Raw genomic sequence first — 17,165 nt, 5'->3', positions numbered from 1 at the left:
CCGGGGCACAAACCCACGTCCCCTGCATCGGCAGGCGGACTCTCAACCACTGCGCCACCAGGGAAGCCCTATCTGTTTTATATATAGTAGTATGTATCTGTTAATCCAAAACTCCTAACTTATCCTTCCTGCCACCAAGAGATGCTTTAAAGTGAGGCCCTCTGTACCATTCTCCTGGCCTAAAATTGTTCCTCTCCATGATCCTGACATGGCCATCACTTACTGCCACTAGGGACATAGCTTAATAGTCACATACTAGGACCACTTGATCTAAAGGAACCCACTAGGCACTTTACATCATATCACCCGTCTCTATTTCTTCACAGACCCTCCCACAGAGACAGCAGAGAGTGTTTTAATCATCGCCATGCCCCTCAAACCCACTGGCACATAGTAAGTGCTTCATAAACATTTGCAGAATGAATAAGGAAATGAAGTATTCTGGCTATCCCTCCTTCTGGCTTGGAGAAATGATTAAACATCTGGTTATACTTAATTTCAGTTCAATATGATTTATTATTTCAAATAAAGGGGCCATGCTTATGCTGTGGCTAAATTAAATGACATCTGCATTTCCTGTGAACACATATTTTCATCCTGAGCCACTATAAGAAAACAATGTATTTTTGATTCATTCCAGAAACAATAATGGGTTTAAAGGTAGCCCCTCCCCTAGACTTCTCTAGAATCTGGACACAAAAACCACAGAGTTAATCGGCTCTTATGTTAACCCCATTAACATCATACTATAAGCCTATACCACCATATCTGGGGATCAACTCTCAGGAAAACTAGCTGCTGAAAATGTCCTGGGGCATATTTATCAAAACCTCCAACGATAACATTCTTGTTCATTCACATACTCATTCTTTGACAAATGTTAATCAAGCACCCAGGACTTCCAAAACACTGGGAACACAAAGATGAAGAAGCCACAGTGCTGTCCCTCCAGGGCTTATCGACTGGAAAAGGAGCCAGGGAAGTAAACGGTTACAGTTCTGCGTGCTAACAAAGGTGGGATGTAAGTGGGTGTGAGGGAGCTCACCGTGGGAGCGAGAAGAACCAGTCACCCTGTCCTGGGTGACCATGTTCCAAGTGCAGTCCCCAGATGAGCAGAATCAGCATCTCCTGGGAAATCATTAAACTGCAAGCTTTCATCAGGCTACAGACACCACAGGCCTATGGGATCAGAAGCCCTGGGGTGGGGCCGGCCGTGTGTGTTTTAAAGAGCCCTCAGGTCACCCTGCCGCACACTGAGGTGGGTGATGATTAAGCTACTTCCCCAAAGGAGGAACTAAAGTCAAGGAGGTAAAGAGCATACAGACAGCAGGGATGGTTGCAGGCGATGGGAATAGGACAAAAGGCCAGAGAAAACTGTTGTGTTGTAAATACCGTGAGGCCCGAGCTCAGAGCACGAGATGCAGAGCAAGCAGGCCATGAGGGGCTCACATGAGGTGCCAAGGAGCTGGGCTTCCTCCTGAGCGCGGCGAGGAGCCCCTGCGGGTGGGGTGGGCGTGCCCAGGCCTGCGGATCTCAAGAGATGACCTCGGAGACCCTGCTGAGAACAAGGAGAGGCCCTGGAGGAGGAGCTGCAGACTCCTAGGTGAGAGGCAAGAGCGGTGGGAAGGAAGTGGAGGCACGCTTCGGAGCTGGGAGTCAGGGGCGCCTGACACAGCGGCAGAGACGGAGGGGCCAGGTGTGCGGTGGGATAGATGGAGCATCCCTTCTCCTGGGAAGCTTGCCTGACACACACCCCACACCCAAACAGAGCAGCTGCTGATCTGGGAAGCACACATCGCATTTTACCGTAGCTAGTTCTTCAGCTGTCAGAGGCAGTGGCCGTCCCAGTCAGTTTCCATGTGCATCGTTTGGAACAGCGCCCAGCACTTGGAAAGCCAAACTGATTGAATGGAGCTGGAAAAGCCGAGAGGCCACTGAGAGGCCACTGCTCTCATTCAGGGGAGAGAGGACAGTGTCATGGGGAAGGAAATTAGAAACCTATATCAACTGAACTTAAGTTTTCTCTAGTCTGTTGATACCATTCAAGACACTGAAGGAAAACCTTTCCAAGTCAATCACGTGATAAAAATTCAACAGTAAATTTGATCTGTTGTGTGGAGTCCACAAGCTCACCTTCCAGCTGAAAGTCAGAAAGGACCATGGTTTGAGTGCATGTGCAAGTGAAAATATGACACAGCTCTAGGCCACAGAGAGACTGCCACCTAATCGAGATAACAAGTCCGCTTTCTTTTGTTTTCAGAACAACTCTGCAAAGCCCAGAGGTAGAGGACAGAGACATTTCAAATCCCTCTGAGACAGACCGAGTCTTTACTTTGATTTTTAGAAATGATCTCCAGCAGGCAGATAATGCTGTGACCCAATTACAGGATATTTTGGAAACAGCAGGCACCTAACTTGGGGGTGGAGCTGGTGGGCGCAGAGGGAAGGGTTACTAAGCAGACGGTACCACCTGCCTCTCGGTCCCGCATGGAATTTGATAAAGAAGGGAGCTGTGACAATCAGGAAGTAATGCAACATCTCCCTTGACCTTCTTCCCGTTTTCTCACCATTCCCAAAATAGACAGAGCTAAGGAAAATCATAAATATGTTTCTCAGCCCTCTAGGAGGAAGGTTCATTAAAGGCATAAATTTGGGTCCCTGGGGAAAAAAAAAAATGGATGAAAGGCAAAGGAAAGCCCTAGAATCAAGAGGTGGTAACAGTGGAAAATAAAACCCATGGCCGAAAAGGAACAAGAGAAATAAAAACAATGGTCAGCTCTTACCCCAAAGCACACTGAGAGGCGGTACCATAAGCTCAGCTGTCCTGGATTCTCCAAACTCAAGCTCTTCGGAGACAAAAGTTAAAGTTGCTGCTTAAAACTAAAAATAATAATAGCTGTTAAGGTCTTACTTTATGCCAAGTATCGTTTCTTTGTTTGTTTGCTTGTTTGGGGTTTTTCTGTTGTTTTTTTTGGCCTTGGCGCACGGCCTGCCCCGACCAGGGATTGAATCCGGGCCACAGCAGTGAAAGCACCAAAATCCTAACCGCTAGGCCACCAGGGAACCCCCCCAAGTACTGCCGTAAGCCCTTATCATACCTTACCTCACGAAATCCTCATAACTACCACACTATGAGGAAACTGAGGCACTGTGTAACTCTGTTGTCCAAGTGTAACTGTGGTGTCCGAGATCACATGGCTGTGAAATTGCAGAGCAGTACTGGAATCCTAAAAGTCTGGCTGGTAACCACCAAATTTCACCTGCCTCCCCATAGGGCTGTCCTGTGCACACACTGCAAGATATTTAGCAGCATCCTTGGCCTCCACGCACTTGATGCCAGCAGTACTTCTTCCATAATCATGACAATCAAAAATGTTTCCAGGGAGTACTGCCAAATGTTCCCCAGAGAGCAAAACTGCTCCCTCTGAGAGCTACAGAGATTTGAAAGGCCAAATCTCTAGGTCCTTTATAGAAGCAGAGGCAAATCCTAGGTGTTGGATAGAAGAAGCAGGCTACAACACTTCCACTAAGCCAAAGAAAAATGGAAAAGGAGACAGCTGAAGGGTTTTCTGTAGCGGGTTCCGCCACAGTCCTTTGCCACGGCTCTTATAACTGTAAGGCCTCCCTCCTCTCCCCTCCCTCAGAGCCTCACACACATGCTTCTACTGAAGCACCTTATATTGACACGCTGGTACATTCCTTTCTGTCTTCCTGAACTTCCCACTGTACCTGGCACCAAGTATGTGTTCAACAAACATTTGCTGAACAAAGGCATGGACAAACGAAGCCGAAGTTTCTGAGTGTACCCAAATGAATGCATGTCTGTCTGCACTAGTGATCTGGAAAAGGTATAAAAAATAAAACTTGGTTATCGGGGAGGATAAGAGGCTCTGCTCAGAAGGCAACGTTGAATCAGTGTTTCCCGAAGTATCTATGCCCCTCTGAGATCACTGTGAGTCCAGATCATGCCTCAGTTCTACTCAAAAATTCAGCTGTATTTGTTCACTCAAGAATGAATCAACTCAGGAAACCTAACTCGTAAGGAAATTCTATTTATTCATAACTTCCACTGATACAGAGTACTGCCCAGCAAATCAAAGACACTCAATGTGGCAGGTCTGCTGGCTGACTCTACTGCCCAGGACAAAGGTCTACTTGGGAAACCAAATGAAGATCAGAAGGTAAGAACAAAGCCATCAAGCAGGAGTTTGATGCTCCCAGAAAGGGGTACCCACCATCCTCTCTCTAGCAGCCAGAAGTCTCAAGTGAGCCTCAGCGCTGCTGGAGAGGCCCTGAAATCCTCACATCAACTTTCTGAAGTCATCAAAGGCCTCTGTCACCCCAACACTGCCTCATGATTGGCATGTGACAACTAATCAGATTCTGGTGTATTGTATTCACAATAGCAATAATCCTAGACCGGAATCCGCCCAGAGAGATTCAACACAGCAACCCTTAGTTTCAGACAATATTTAGAAATTATATTTGGATTTTCCAACTATTCAATTTGTGTTCAGACGAAAGAAATGCACATGGGGGCCATAATCTGGAGGCAACAGCTCCACCACTAAGCATATGCAGATTTGGGTTAACGGGATTTTGAAAATGGACAAAAGGAGAAATTTTCACCTTCTCCCCAAGGCTGAATCTAGGAAAGTTTCATGTTGTGGTGGAAATAATAATACAGGCTTTGTTTAGGGCCTGGGTGAGTCCTTTAATGTTTCTGAACCAGATTTTCCTCACCTATAAAAAGGGAAAAAAGAGGGTACCCCAAAAGACAAAGTGAAATGTTTCCCGTATAGCACCAGGCAGAGGTGGCCCTTAATTAATAAATGTTATTTCTTCTTCACGCTGGCAGTTCCTCAGCAACCCATAGACTCCTCTGTGTTGATTACAGTTCCAAGGCAAGCATCACTGTTCACTGTGTAGCCTTTAGTGAAAAGGACCTCAGTTTCCTTATCTCTAAAATAGGAATAGCACTACAGTATTTTGTAAGAATTAAATAGGGTAACAGCTGTAAAGCTCTTTGCACAAAGAGATCCACAATATTAATAATATATTATTATTACGACCAGTGAGATCCAGATATTACGAAGCACAGATTTTTTTTTTTTTTTTTTTTTGCGGTATGCGGGCCTCTCACTGTTGTGGCCTCTCCTGTTGCGGAGCACAGGCTCCAGACGTGCAGGCTCAGCGGCCATGGCTCACAGGCCCAGCCGCTCCGTGGCATGTGGGATCTTCCCGGACCAGGGCACGAACCTGTGTCCCCTGCATCGGCAGGCGGACTCTCAACCACTGCGCCACCAGGGAAGCCCCAGAAGCACGGATTTTTTAAGTATTATCTGAAAATACATTACCTATTTTCTTAAGCTACTATTTAAAACTCAAAAATAATTTGGGGTTTTTTTTTCCTCTCCTCCCACCCACTAAGAGCAACTCAAACTAAAGGTGAATAATACCAATTCCATGAGCAAATTATTCTTAAACTTCCTCTAGCGACTTATCAAGGCTCACCCTGGAGGGCATGGCACTGCAGAGATCCAAACCAAGCCGGCTATAACACAACTCCCGGTTCTATGGCTGTAACTCCATCAGCATTTCCTAGAATCACCAATCCTGAACTGCTAAAGCACGCTGTTTGGGCAAAAAGAGGCCTGTATGCAAAGAAACAAAAACCGAGATGTGTCATTTCGCAGCCCAGCCTGCTAAAATTCACATTTCAGTCCTTTGTCCTTTCTGCTCTCTCAGAACCTCATCTTTCATCTTGGCGTTTTCCTTGTCAGTCTTGGGCTATAATTCAAAAATACTCACTGGTTCCCAGAGCACTTTCAAAATTAGCTTCTTCTCAGCTCCTAGGACCTTGGGTCTGTACCAATGACTCCACATTCCTGGAAGGCCTGGAGGCGCCATCAGCCCACCCAGAAGCTCCAGTTTGGCTTGGCCTCCACTATTCAACTTGATCCTGAGGGCAGAGCTCTCTACATCTCAGGCCCAGATTCCCAGACTTATCAATTTCATGGACCATTAAGCTGCCAAATAAAAATATTCCCATCAATTTGTACAAGAAATCTTACCCCATATCCGAATGATATCATCTCAGAGAAAAGGACACATCTAATGTGAACACACTTATGAAATATTCACTACACTGCCATCATCATCACTTGGGTAAGGAAAGTGGAAACCTCACCAACAGACAACAGCCCTGGCACTGTGACGTGCACATAGTAGACACTCAGTTACTTTCATATTGTGTAGAAACTAAGCTCTGATTCATAGGGGGCGCGATTTGGGAAATGCTGCATTCCATACCACCGGTAATGCCAAGTCTTCCTTCTTCAACAACAGAGGTTCCCTTCACTCTCTGGAGCTCTGCAAGTTCTCCCCAACCTTGTCCTCCAAAGCACACACTTCTCCTAGCTCAGTTCCAAAAGTGCAGTCGTTTTAGTCAACTTGAAAGGTAAAAATCAAAACAAACCATTCTGCCTCCTATTCCAAGCATTCCTGAAGCATACTTTCCAGGAGAGTTACACTGCAAAAACCTCAGTTATCGCCTAGCAGACAAAATTTTGCAAGATTTTCACAAGAGGCAAAGGGTAGAATGGTTCGCTTTATTTACAATGACCAAATCATTCACAAACAATAAAGAAAAACCTTAATCCATAATTCCATACCATTTATTTTTCGCAGGTTCTCTTTCCATAGCTGTCCATATGAATCTGCACATTTTATACACCAATAAGTGATACATTGTGACTTTTTTCCTGCTTGTAAAAGTAATGCCTGCCCTAGCATTTGTTCAATGCTTAGAAGACTAGGTAGGATCCAAATATTATGGAAATAAGGTTATGTACAGAGGGAATGTCTCCTGTAACTCTACACCCAATGGCCTCTGATACCTTTAAACCGATCAAGGCTTCTTACTTCTTGCCAAGTTGTGACGACTTGACTTTCTAGCCTCCATGTCCTTCCTCTCTTCCAGCTCTCACCTGGTGTTCGCAGTTACTGCCCCGCTCCTACCACAGGCCCAGCAACACTGGAGCCTAGTTATGATCAGAAACTCTAGACTTACTATTTATCATCACTTATTTAAACGTTGACAACTCTGGCTTCTCTTCACCTGCCTCACTTAAACGTTAATGAGGCTGAGTTTTGTGACCATCTTAAGAGCAAAGTATACTACAAACACCAGGTTTCCTTTGCTCTCTGCCCCATCATCATGGCTTCCCAAAAGAAAAGTTCACGTAGCTGCATCCCGACAGCCATCACTCCTGCTACTACGGCAGCAGATCAATACAGCACCTGCTCAATACAGCGATGGCGCTAACATGAACTGATAATGATAATTTTATTCCAGAGACCAAGGGCGGCAATTCTGATCAACAGCTGAATCGACAGGACAGGGACATGGGAAAAGTTTGTCCAGATTTCACATGGGTAGACCCCAGCAGCCAAGGTACAGGGCGGCCTCCTCTACAGCCCCAGAGGAGACTTATTCATTGGATTACCTGCATGCCCAAGAGCAGAGTGTCTCCTCAGAAGATGCCATAAAACAGTTTCAAATATCTACTACGGCGCTCTACCCAAATCTAATCATTACCTTATCTCCTACCTAAACCTGGCAGCGCCACAAAGAGTTAATGTTATGACAACCATCCTTTGACAAATAAAAACCAGAACGGTTGTAGGAATTGGCCAAAAAAAAGGAAGGGCATTCCACAAAGCAGGACAGGCCAGACTTAGTGAAACAAAATCGGCTTCATCTAAGGTTTTATCTATAGTCCCCCTTTCCAAATGGATGCATCACAGGCCCCTGGACTGGGACATGAAGGCCCAACAGACACCCAGAGGGTGTTTTCTACTGTTACGCTCTCATTTTACATATGGGAAAACTGAGATCCAAAGAAGTGAACTGACTTTCCCAAGGTCACACAGTAAATTTAAGCAGTGGACGACCCTGGCCCAGGGTCAAATCCCACCAGACCCTTTATTATGGAGAATCTGTCACTCTGCTTTTGACAAACTATTTCAACCGAAAGAAACGCCATCAACACATATCAACATGCAGAATATGCACTAATAACACATAAAATTAAAATGGGTAATCTGGGCTTGCCTTCCTTACACTTATTTGTTGGTAGTACAACGTTGTTGAAAATAAATGAACATAAAACAGTTTTTAAACCTGGATGGAGGCTTCTTAAAAACATTCAAATCATTTTGAAGACAGACTGTTCCAATCAAGTCTAATTCTAAATAACACATATGTTATACAAGAGAATGCTTACTGAATAATAATGAAAACAGTTGAAGATAGTCTCATATCAAATAAAACTTTGAAGTTCTATTGCTGTACAAGCAAAGGACTGTCCACCTCCTCAGAGGGACTTTCTTGGGAAACTGACATTTATGTCAAAGATGCTGACACATAAGATATGTAAGAAGTTCAATATCAGACTTGACACATAGTAAATAATGAACAAATGCTATTTTCCTTAACTTGGGATAGGAAAATAACCATCACCCACATAAGTAGTAATATCTTCTTACAATACTTTACTAAAAGTCTGTCCTATGCCCCTGGAAAAGTTCAGGGGTTATATCATCAGGGTACTGAATATTTTAAAACTGTAACTGAAGAAGGCACAGAGAGACAACATTCCATTTCTCTTAAAAGACAAATTTAGATATCCTGAAATTAGGGTAATCAACATAACCCTGTTCTAGTACAATGGCAAGCCTTTCAGTATTAATTCCTGCTGTAACAGAAAAGAGAGGAAAAAAAAAATTTGATGTTTGTTTTTGTTTCTCTGGTGGCAGAAAACAAAAGTCATCAAAAAGTTGAAACATGACATAAAAAGAGTTAAGTTTTAAAATATTTTATCTCTGTACACGTGGATTCTTGCACTATTTAGTAGACTTTTCCTAGATGATTCTATAGTCAGTATTCTTATTACTCCAGTTAACTGTAAAAAGCCAGTCTTTCACACTTTAGCTCATCGAGTTTTTCCACTACCACTTTATAAAAGTTTCAGAAAAGGGGACCCTGTTGGCTCCCTGCAGATGAATTACTTAGTTAAAAGCATCCTTTTGAAGAGAGAATGAAAGAAGTAAACACCTTCCCTGGAAAAGGATCTCAACTTTAGAGTTCTTTCTCAAAGGCCCTTAGCAAATATCTAGACCAAGCCCAGCCTAGGAAGACCCTGAGTGATTTTTCGAGGTCATATAGTAAGCCGATGACCAAAGGACAGCTATAGAAACCTTGCATCTGTTTTCCCCAGGTGTTCTGACTACTGGACCATTGTACTCTACTGCCACCTGTGTTCTCTCAGCATTTCCCCCAGCGTGGACGTTCCTCATCCTCCTGACAAACGTCATCCTTTCAAAACAGTGCCCTTTCTAGGACTGTGCAAGTTACGATGAACAACTGTTGAACAAATAACTGCTTTCAAGCTACAAACTGAAAACACAACAAAGCGGCTTCATAAAGAAATCCCCCTTCCTGAAAGGCCATCTACCCAAATTCAGATATTCTTAATTATCATGGCCATTTAAAGACAAAATTTGAAATATAAATCCATGACAAGAAAAATAAACCAAAGACTTAAGAGAACCAAATCCAGAATAACGGATCAGGATGCCACTGTTTGCTTTTTAAATCAGTGAAATATTAAAACAAATGACAAACCAGCGCCAACCTCACAAAGTTTCTTCATTTCTTGGAATTCAAACAGCACTGCTGGCATCATTTTATGATAATCCTTTAAGTATTTTACCTAAGTCATCAGGCGCAATGTAAAGCCAGTGACTGAGGGACTTCTAAAAAACCTGCGCCCAATCTTGTGTGAGCTTCCGACACTGACCTTATTCTCCTCTCAGTGTTGGTCCTCCCCAACCACTCAATCCATCCAAAACCGTCTGGGACAGTCATGGCTCTAAACAGCGCTGAACTTGACTACAAAACGACTACAACTCTAAATCTGATTTCTTCAATGTATGATTTTTTTAAATCCAGGTCCCACGCTCCTTCGGCCCTTGGCCCCTGACCCCTCAGTTCTTAGACCTCACCGCCGACATCAAGATCACCTTTCATTGTTTCTATGGGACTCCGCACCCCTCCCTCCGTCCAGCAATCTTTTTCATCGCACAAATGTCATTTCTAGCGTTCAACCCTCCATTCCGCCCGGCGGGCAGCAGAGGGGATTTCAGGACCAGCTTCCCTGATTCGGCCCCCTTCGCACAGCCATTTTCTAGTTAAAACGCTCCCTGCCTCCGAGGGGGAAATGAACTTTTCCCCCTCTGAATCCCCTATAAGCCAGCTCGGTCTTCAACTCCCCGGCAGGAGCGCGCTGCCGCACGGGGAGAGCCCAGCCGCACAGCGGAGGCCGGTGCCAGGGCAAGGGGGTGTGCGCTCTTCCCCGCCGGCGCCCACCCTCACTTTTCCCCTCCGCAGCCCCCGCCCATGCACCCCCTCCAACCCTGTCTCCCCCGCCCCAGGCCCTGCGAAGCCCCGGCTGCCGATGGAAAGAGGGCGCCGAGAAGCCAGAGGGAAGGAGTCAAAGAGTGAGCCCGCGGGCGCCGTGCCACCCAGCCCTGCGGCGCGGGCGCAGGGCGCACGGGACTCCGCAGCAGACGCCCGCTGCAGATGCGGTGGCAGCTGCTGCAGCTGTGGCTGCGGCTGGGCGAGCGGCAGTGGCCGCGCAGCCCTCGGGGCCGGGAGGAGAGGAGCAGCCGCCCCGGCTACGCGCAGCCACTCGCCGCAAGCTGCTGCCGCTGCCCGGGTCTCTCACCAGTACTCCCGGGCCGCCCCGGGGTCGAGAGCAAAAGCAAGGAAGAAAGCGGGGCTCACCGGCGGTTCGCGCGGCGCTCGCCTCGGCTCCGGCGCCCGGCAGCTCTGCTCCAATCTCGCCCTGCCAGGAGCGCCAGGATCAGCTGCGGGTACAGCGCACGAGCTTCCTACTTGAGACCAGGACTGGCTTTGGCCACTGAGCATGCCCAGTGCCGCTCCACGAGTCCCGCTCAGAGAGCGGCGCCGGCGAGATTCCACTTCTCCGGGCTTTGGCGGCGGCTGCGCGGAAAGGCTGGAGGAGCCCAACCGGGCGGGGGCGGATCCCGAGAAAGGCGGGGCCGGGGGCGGGGGCCTGGAAGGAGGGGGCGGGCCGCGCTCCTAGAGCGACGCCTGCAGGCAGAGGCTTTGGGGCCTCTTGAACTCGCGCTCCCCTTATCATCTGAGAAGATGGCAGGGAGGAATGCGGGCCAGAGTGTCGAGACCCAAGGCGATGCATCCCGGTATGATAACCCCTCCATAAGGCTCGGCGTCTGTCTGCACCAAAAGGTAACCTTATCCCTGGCTAGTCTTTTCTCCCACATGTCTGCATTCCCTTATAATGGGAAAATGTCCTCAGATGAGAGTTGCCCAGGCCCATCCAGCTGCAACTTGTAGGTGAGATCTCCTTCCTCTGTCTCCTTATCTAGAACCCCAGGCATATGCCACACACACACACACACACACACACACACACACCATTTCTTGATATGAAAATCACAGCAAGATCGCCTCAAGGAAGAAGTACACCTGCAGGAGGGGGAAAACATAATTTCCTTTTCACCTCCAGGAATATTAACTAAATTTTAACCAATTTAAACAGACAAGCAAGATCCTGATAAGAATGGATACTCAATAGGTAGTAATCAGTGCTCTGCCCCAGACACTGTGAATAACGTCCCCAAGGCATCATTGGGGTTGCTCTTCACCGATGTGGTGGTCAAAGTTGAGCCTGCGTCAGAATCGCCTGGAGGGTTTTTGGAAACTGATTGCTGGACAGAGTCTCTGAATGTGTAGGTCTGTGGTGCAGCCCAAGCATCTGCACATCTAACAACTTTCCGGGTGATGATGGTGCTGCTGGTCTGAGGACCGCACTTTGAGAACCACTGCTCTACACACAGCCTTACCTACTATCTCCTTCAGGAGGATTGTGCTAAAAGTAATTTAATAGTAACGACAAAGTGATGGCTCCTCCTCACTCATCCTCTTCCTCACACCTCCAGAATGCACTCCTTCCTCAAACAGCAAACTCACACCCCACCGGTCCTTATTCTTCATGAGAGGACTCAATGCAGTTGGGGCCGGCATTACGTTTTTCCTTCGACGTCATAAATTTATTGAGGACCCACAAGATCTTATGGTTAGCCTAGGAATAGCAGTGAATAAAAAAAGAGCCTAGACCCCTGCTTTCATAGAGCTTAGTCCAGCGAGGTGGTCAGAAATCCATTAAATAATCACTCAAAAATGTCATTTCAAACATGAAGAGTGGGGCTTCCCTGGTGGCGCAGTGGTGGAGAGTCCGCCTGCCGAGGCAGGGGTCACGGGTTCGTGCCCCGGTCCGGGAAGATCCCACATGCCGCGGAGCGGCTGGGCCCGTGAGCCATGGCCGCTGAGCCTGCGCGTCCGGAGCCTGTGCTCCGCGACAGGAGAGGCCACAACAGTGAGAGGCCCGCGTACCGCAAAAAAAACCCACAAAAACGTGAAGAGTATTAGGAGGGAAATCTACTAGGTGCGTACAAAAGAGTGTATAATGGAACCCTGACGCACACTCAAGTGGGGTTGGAAGGAATGAGTGGTAGGGGGAAGCTGCCTTGTGGAAGAGGGGTTTCTGGCATTTGCACCCCCAAACCTCTGCCACGAACAATTTCCCTCAGACCAATCTGGAGGCCCACAATCACATCACTCCTTCCGCAACGCAAAGACAATATTGCCACTGAGAAATCCCTATAAAGCCTTGAAAGTGCTCATCCTTGGGGCTGAGTCTCTGCACCCCAATATACGCCTATGGAGTTCGTGCACCAAGGATAGTTGGGGGCCGCAGTTTAACCTACTTTGAGAAAATTCAGACTCTGAACTCTAACGCCTTTTAGTTCTAGCCTATGTCCTTCAGGCCTAGAGAGGCGAGGAAATTAGCCCAAGACCACCCCTTCCGTCAGCAGCAGAGACGGGACCCGCCACCGGCCTTCCAGACAGATCATCTTTCCGCAGGTACTCTATTCCCTCGGACTCCACAGCTCTCCAGGAGTCCGGCCCTACCATCCCCACTCTCGGGGGTCCGGGGCGGTAAACGGCGCCCGCCCCTGCAGGCTTGATCTCTTCGGGACCGGGAGGAAAACCCGCGGTGGAGTCCTTGGCGGCGGGGCGGGGCGGGGCGGGGCGGGGAGACGCGCGCAGGCGCAGTGGCCGCCAGGTTGGGCAGAGGAGGCGCCGAGCTCCACACCTGATGCAATCAGCCTTCCGGAAACGGGCCCCGCGGCCGCGCTCACGCAGGAAACGCTCCTGCGCCCTCTCCCGGCCGCTGTGCCACCCGCCTGCCTACCGAGCCTCCTCGCCGCTTGACTTCGTCCCGGGCGGAGGGCGACATTCGGCGATCCACAGGGGACCCGCAGGAGGAGTTGGGAAGTCACCGCCAGAAAAAGCAAAACCCCTGGCTGCCCCTAATAGTGACGTGGAAGCGGCCACAGAACGTTCCGTGGCTGCAGGAGGAAATTCCCTTAATGATGTATTTCCAGAGAGGATGGGGTTGGGAGGAGCTTTTAACCTTCCTTGCTTGCTTGCTTGCTTCCTTCTTTCGCTTCCCGACACACATTTTCTTTCTCCCTCACGGAAAAGAACGTTTATAGTCATAGCCGTTTTCAGGCAGTATGAAGAGGACTCCTGGCCACCCCCCCGCCGCGTTGCTTCATAAGTAACAGCACGTTAGCTCTGCTGCCTAGAGCCTTCCACCACGCATTTTACAAATAAGTCATTGGTTTCTTTGTACCTCATCATTTCGGTTTACAAAGAAAATCATTTTTCGTTTCACCACCTCATGCAATTTTGATATCTATTATGTTTTTTTCCCCCGTCATGCTGACTCACCCATGAATTATTTTCCAAGGAAATGAAATATTCCAAGAGCATGTTTATAAAAGCACGGAAGTAAAAATTACCTGTTTACGTCCTTTGAGACCAAAGGGGAAAAGAAAAGGCAGATTCAAGGAATTTTATTTGGAAGGATACTTAGGAGATCATTCTAGAATCAAGTCTGGGTCAACTCTTAGATGCTGCAGAGGACCTGTGGCCCAAAGATGGCTTTTCCTAAACAGACAACTCAGCAGAAGTGGCACTTGAACACAGATTTCTTGACATCCCAATCTAATGAAAAAATACATTTGTTATTTGCATAAACACTAAACAAAGTGCAAGACTACATCACAATGCTTTCAGTCCAAAGGTTACCAAGTACAAAATCGATGGCAACAAAAGAGATCCTATTACTTGTTCCTATTTCTGAAGTCATTAGTCTTTAAAGAGTACTTGATTTATCCAACCACTATACAACCTATCTAGCTACTTCTAAGATAATCAGAGACTAGGCATTAAATATCTTAATTACAGCAGTACGACATTCTTCAGAACTTCCAGACATCGAGAAATCTTTTGAGTCAACATTTAGAGCTTTTAGTATTTTTGCTTGATCATGTGGTGTATGAACTAAGGTTAAACCAAGGGAATTTTAATGATCACAACAAAATATCAGGGTTAAGATTTTCCACTGTACTGATTTAAAGTACTTTATCAAAACAGAAATCAAAGTGAAATACAAAAATGACTACAAATAAGAATTTTCAGAACCCTACCCACTTTTTTATCTTGATGAATGTGTATTTCTTTTCTGGAATATTCTGACATTTAGAGAACTGGGAGAATACCTTCACTTATGCAAAAACAGAGTCAAGTAATGTCAAAACACAGAGGTGCAAAGTGCAAACATCACAATAAGGTACTATTTACAGAATAGCCAGCCTTTAGTGGGTGCTAAGCCAGTACCAGATACTGGCTAAGCATTTTACATAGGTTATTTAACTTAATCTTCACCATTACCCTATGAGTTAGTACTATTGTTATCCCTATGTTACAGGTAGTAAAAGTGAAGTTTGAGAATGTGAAGTAATTTAACTCAAGGCACAACAAACCGGTTCAGTGGCAGAACTTGGATTTGAACCCAGGTGTTTGCCTGGAGCTTGAGCTCTTAAGTAACACTCTATACAGAAAAATGTAAATACTGAGAAAATGACTGTGATTTTTGTCTCATATAAGAAAGGTAGCGGGGGGAATTCCCTGACAGTCCAGTGGTTAGGACTCCACGCTTTAATTGCCAAGAGTGTGGGTTCAATCCCTGGTTGGGGAACTAAGATCCCACAAGCCGCATGGTGCAGCAAAAAGAAGGGAAGGGAAGGAAAAAGAAAAGAAAGGAGTGGAGTATTGTACTTACTCTCCTTCCAAAAATAAGACTTGGTAAAATTAATTTGCTGTCTGCAGTAGGAAAGAACCTCTTCCTAATTAATGAATTACAGTCCCCAAACTTAGGACGAATCTTACCCACAGATATAAGGCAGATGATCAAATACCTAGTGATTTTTGGGGTTACCAACAAGGCCTCTCCTCTAATGGACTGTCTCCATGTCTGGCTGGTTTCTCTAGTTCTAAACTGTCCAATGTGATAGTCACTAGCCACATATGGTTTTTTAATTTATATTCATTATAATTAGAATTAAAATTTCAGTTCCTCAGTCATATTAGCCCCATTTCAAGTGTTCAATAGTTGTGTGGGCTAATGGCTACAATATTGGACAGTGCAACTATAAAATACTTCCATCACTGCAGAAAATTTTATTGGACAGTGCTACTCTAGTCCTTTATCCCAATAGTGTAAGACTTTAATCTCCCCTCATTCTTAATCATTTCCTCCTCTGAAAGGAACCATGTTTTTAGCTCTATCTAGCTTTCCTCTGAGCTTTAGTCCTATTTTTCCAAACTAAAATTGTTGTCAGAGTATAGAATACCATCATGGAAAGATACCAGCTTTGGAGTAAAACTCTATTTCACATCCCAGCTCTTTTATTTATCATCTGTGTGATCTTGGCAAGTTACTCAACCTCACTGGACCTTGATTTTCTTATCTACAAGATGGGCATCTTAATCTTTTCATCATCGGTTTGTTTAGGGTTAAATGAAATAACACATATAAATCTTCTGGTAGGCCTCACAGAGATTTCCTTCCTTCCATTCCTATTTCAGTTAATGATATCACCAATTACTCAGGTTTCCAAACTAGAAATCTCAGTCATCTTCAATTCTTCCTTCCTCCTCCTTAACCACCTGCATCAAATTAGTCACCAAGCCCTGTTGCTTCCACCTCAGGGATGTTTCTCAAATCTGGGCCTTCCTCTCTGTCCCACTTCCACTGTCCTCACTGGCTTTTCATGCACTGTTTCAGTATCCTGCTGACTGACCTTAGGGACACTCATCACTCCCAGTCCAAGCACTTCCTCCGTGCTGCTGCCAGAGTAATCCTTCTAAAAAACGTTGCTGATGATGTCACTCCCTTTCCTTAAGACTACTGATGTCTTCCAGTTGCTTAAGGATAAAAACTACTAAACCTAAGGACTCACATGACCGCCCCACCCCCACTCCATTTCAAACCTATATTCGGACTCCTCTACTACCAGCTTCCCTTTCGACCACCTGTTCCCCACCTCCACGCCCCCAGTACACCCCCTGCACTGACAAATTCCTGGAATAGGTAATGGCCTTTCTTGTCTCTGCCCTTGCACACACCCTTCTCAAGCTGAACTGACCATTTTATGTATTCTGTACCTGGCAAAATCCTACTCATTCTTTCTTATTATCTCTAGTACAGAATCTTAGTCAACTCTCCTAGGAAAAAGTGATGACCAGCTCATCCGTGACAGACGCTGTGTTCGGGCTACCCAGGTTTAAATCCTAGCTACACCACCATGCCACTGGTGGTTCTGGAAAAGTGACTTACCCTCTGCAACCTCAGTTTCCTCATCTGAAAAGGTTGATAATCATAGTATGTACAACTCAGTGTTGTTGAAAGTATATACTGAGATGTTGCACATAAAGCTCATAATAGTGCACCTGGCTCAGAGGTAAGCATTCAATATATATTACCTTAAAATTATTACTATTACGATCAATATTTATCTATTTTATCCTCTTGCCATTAGGTGGCTCTTGTTACATTTTAATTCAATTCTTTACTTTCAAGGATTTTTATATTTTACATTTATATTGAATTTTACATTAAATTAAAAGTGTTTTATTACAGAAG

General features: G+C 46.0%; 1 protein-coding gene across 3 annotated transcripts in view; it reads right to left on the bottom strand.

Moving 5' to 3' along the window:
• Window positions 1–10,987, bottom strand: part of APBB2 (amyloid beta precursor protein binding family B member 2) — a 376,970-nt gene extending 365,983 nt beyond the window's left edge. For all 3 annotated transcript variants that reach the window (XM_027103089.1, XM_027103091.1, XM_027103094.1), the window contains exon 1: window positions 10,850–10,987. The gene's annotated coding sequence lies outside the window, so the exon portion shown is untranslated. The remainder of the gene's footprint in view (window positions 1–10,849) is intronic.
• Window positions 10,988–17,165: the final 6,178 nt, after the last annotated feature.

This window comes from Aethalodelphis obliquidens, unplaced genomic scaffold (assembly GCF_003676395.1).
Source record: "Aethalodelphis obliquidens isolate GAN/ISIS:26980383/991018 unplaced genomic scaffold, ASM367639v1 scaffold6, whole genome shotgun sequence".
Classification (NCBI taxonomy): domain Eukaryota; kingdom Metazoa; phylum Chordata; class Mammalia; order Artiodactyla; family Delphinidae; genus Aethalodelphis; species Aethalodelphis obliquidens.
The sequence above is the reverse complement of the archived record's forward strand: the minus strand, read 5'-3'. Positions and strand labels throughout refer to the sequence as shown.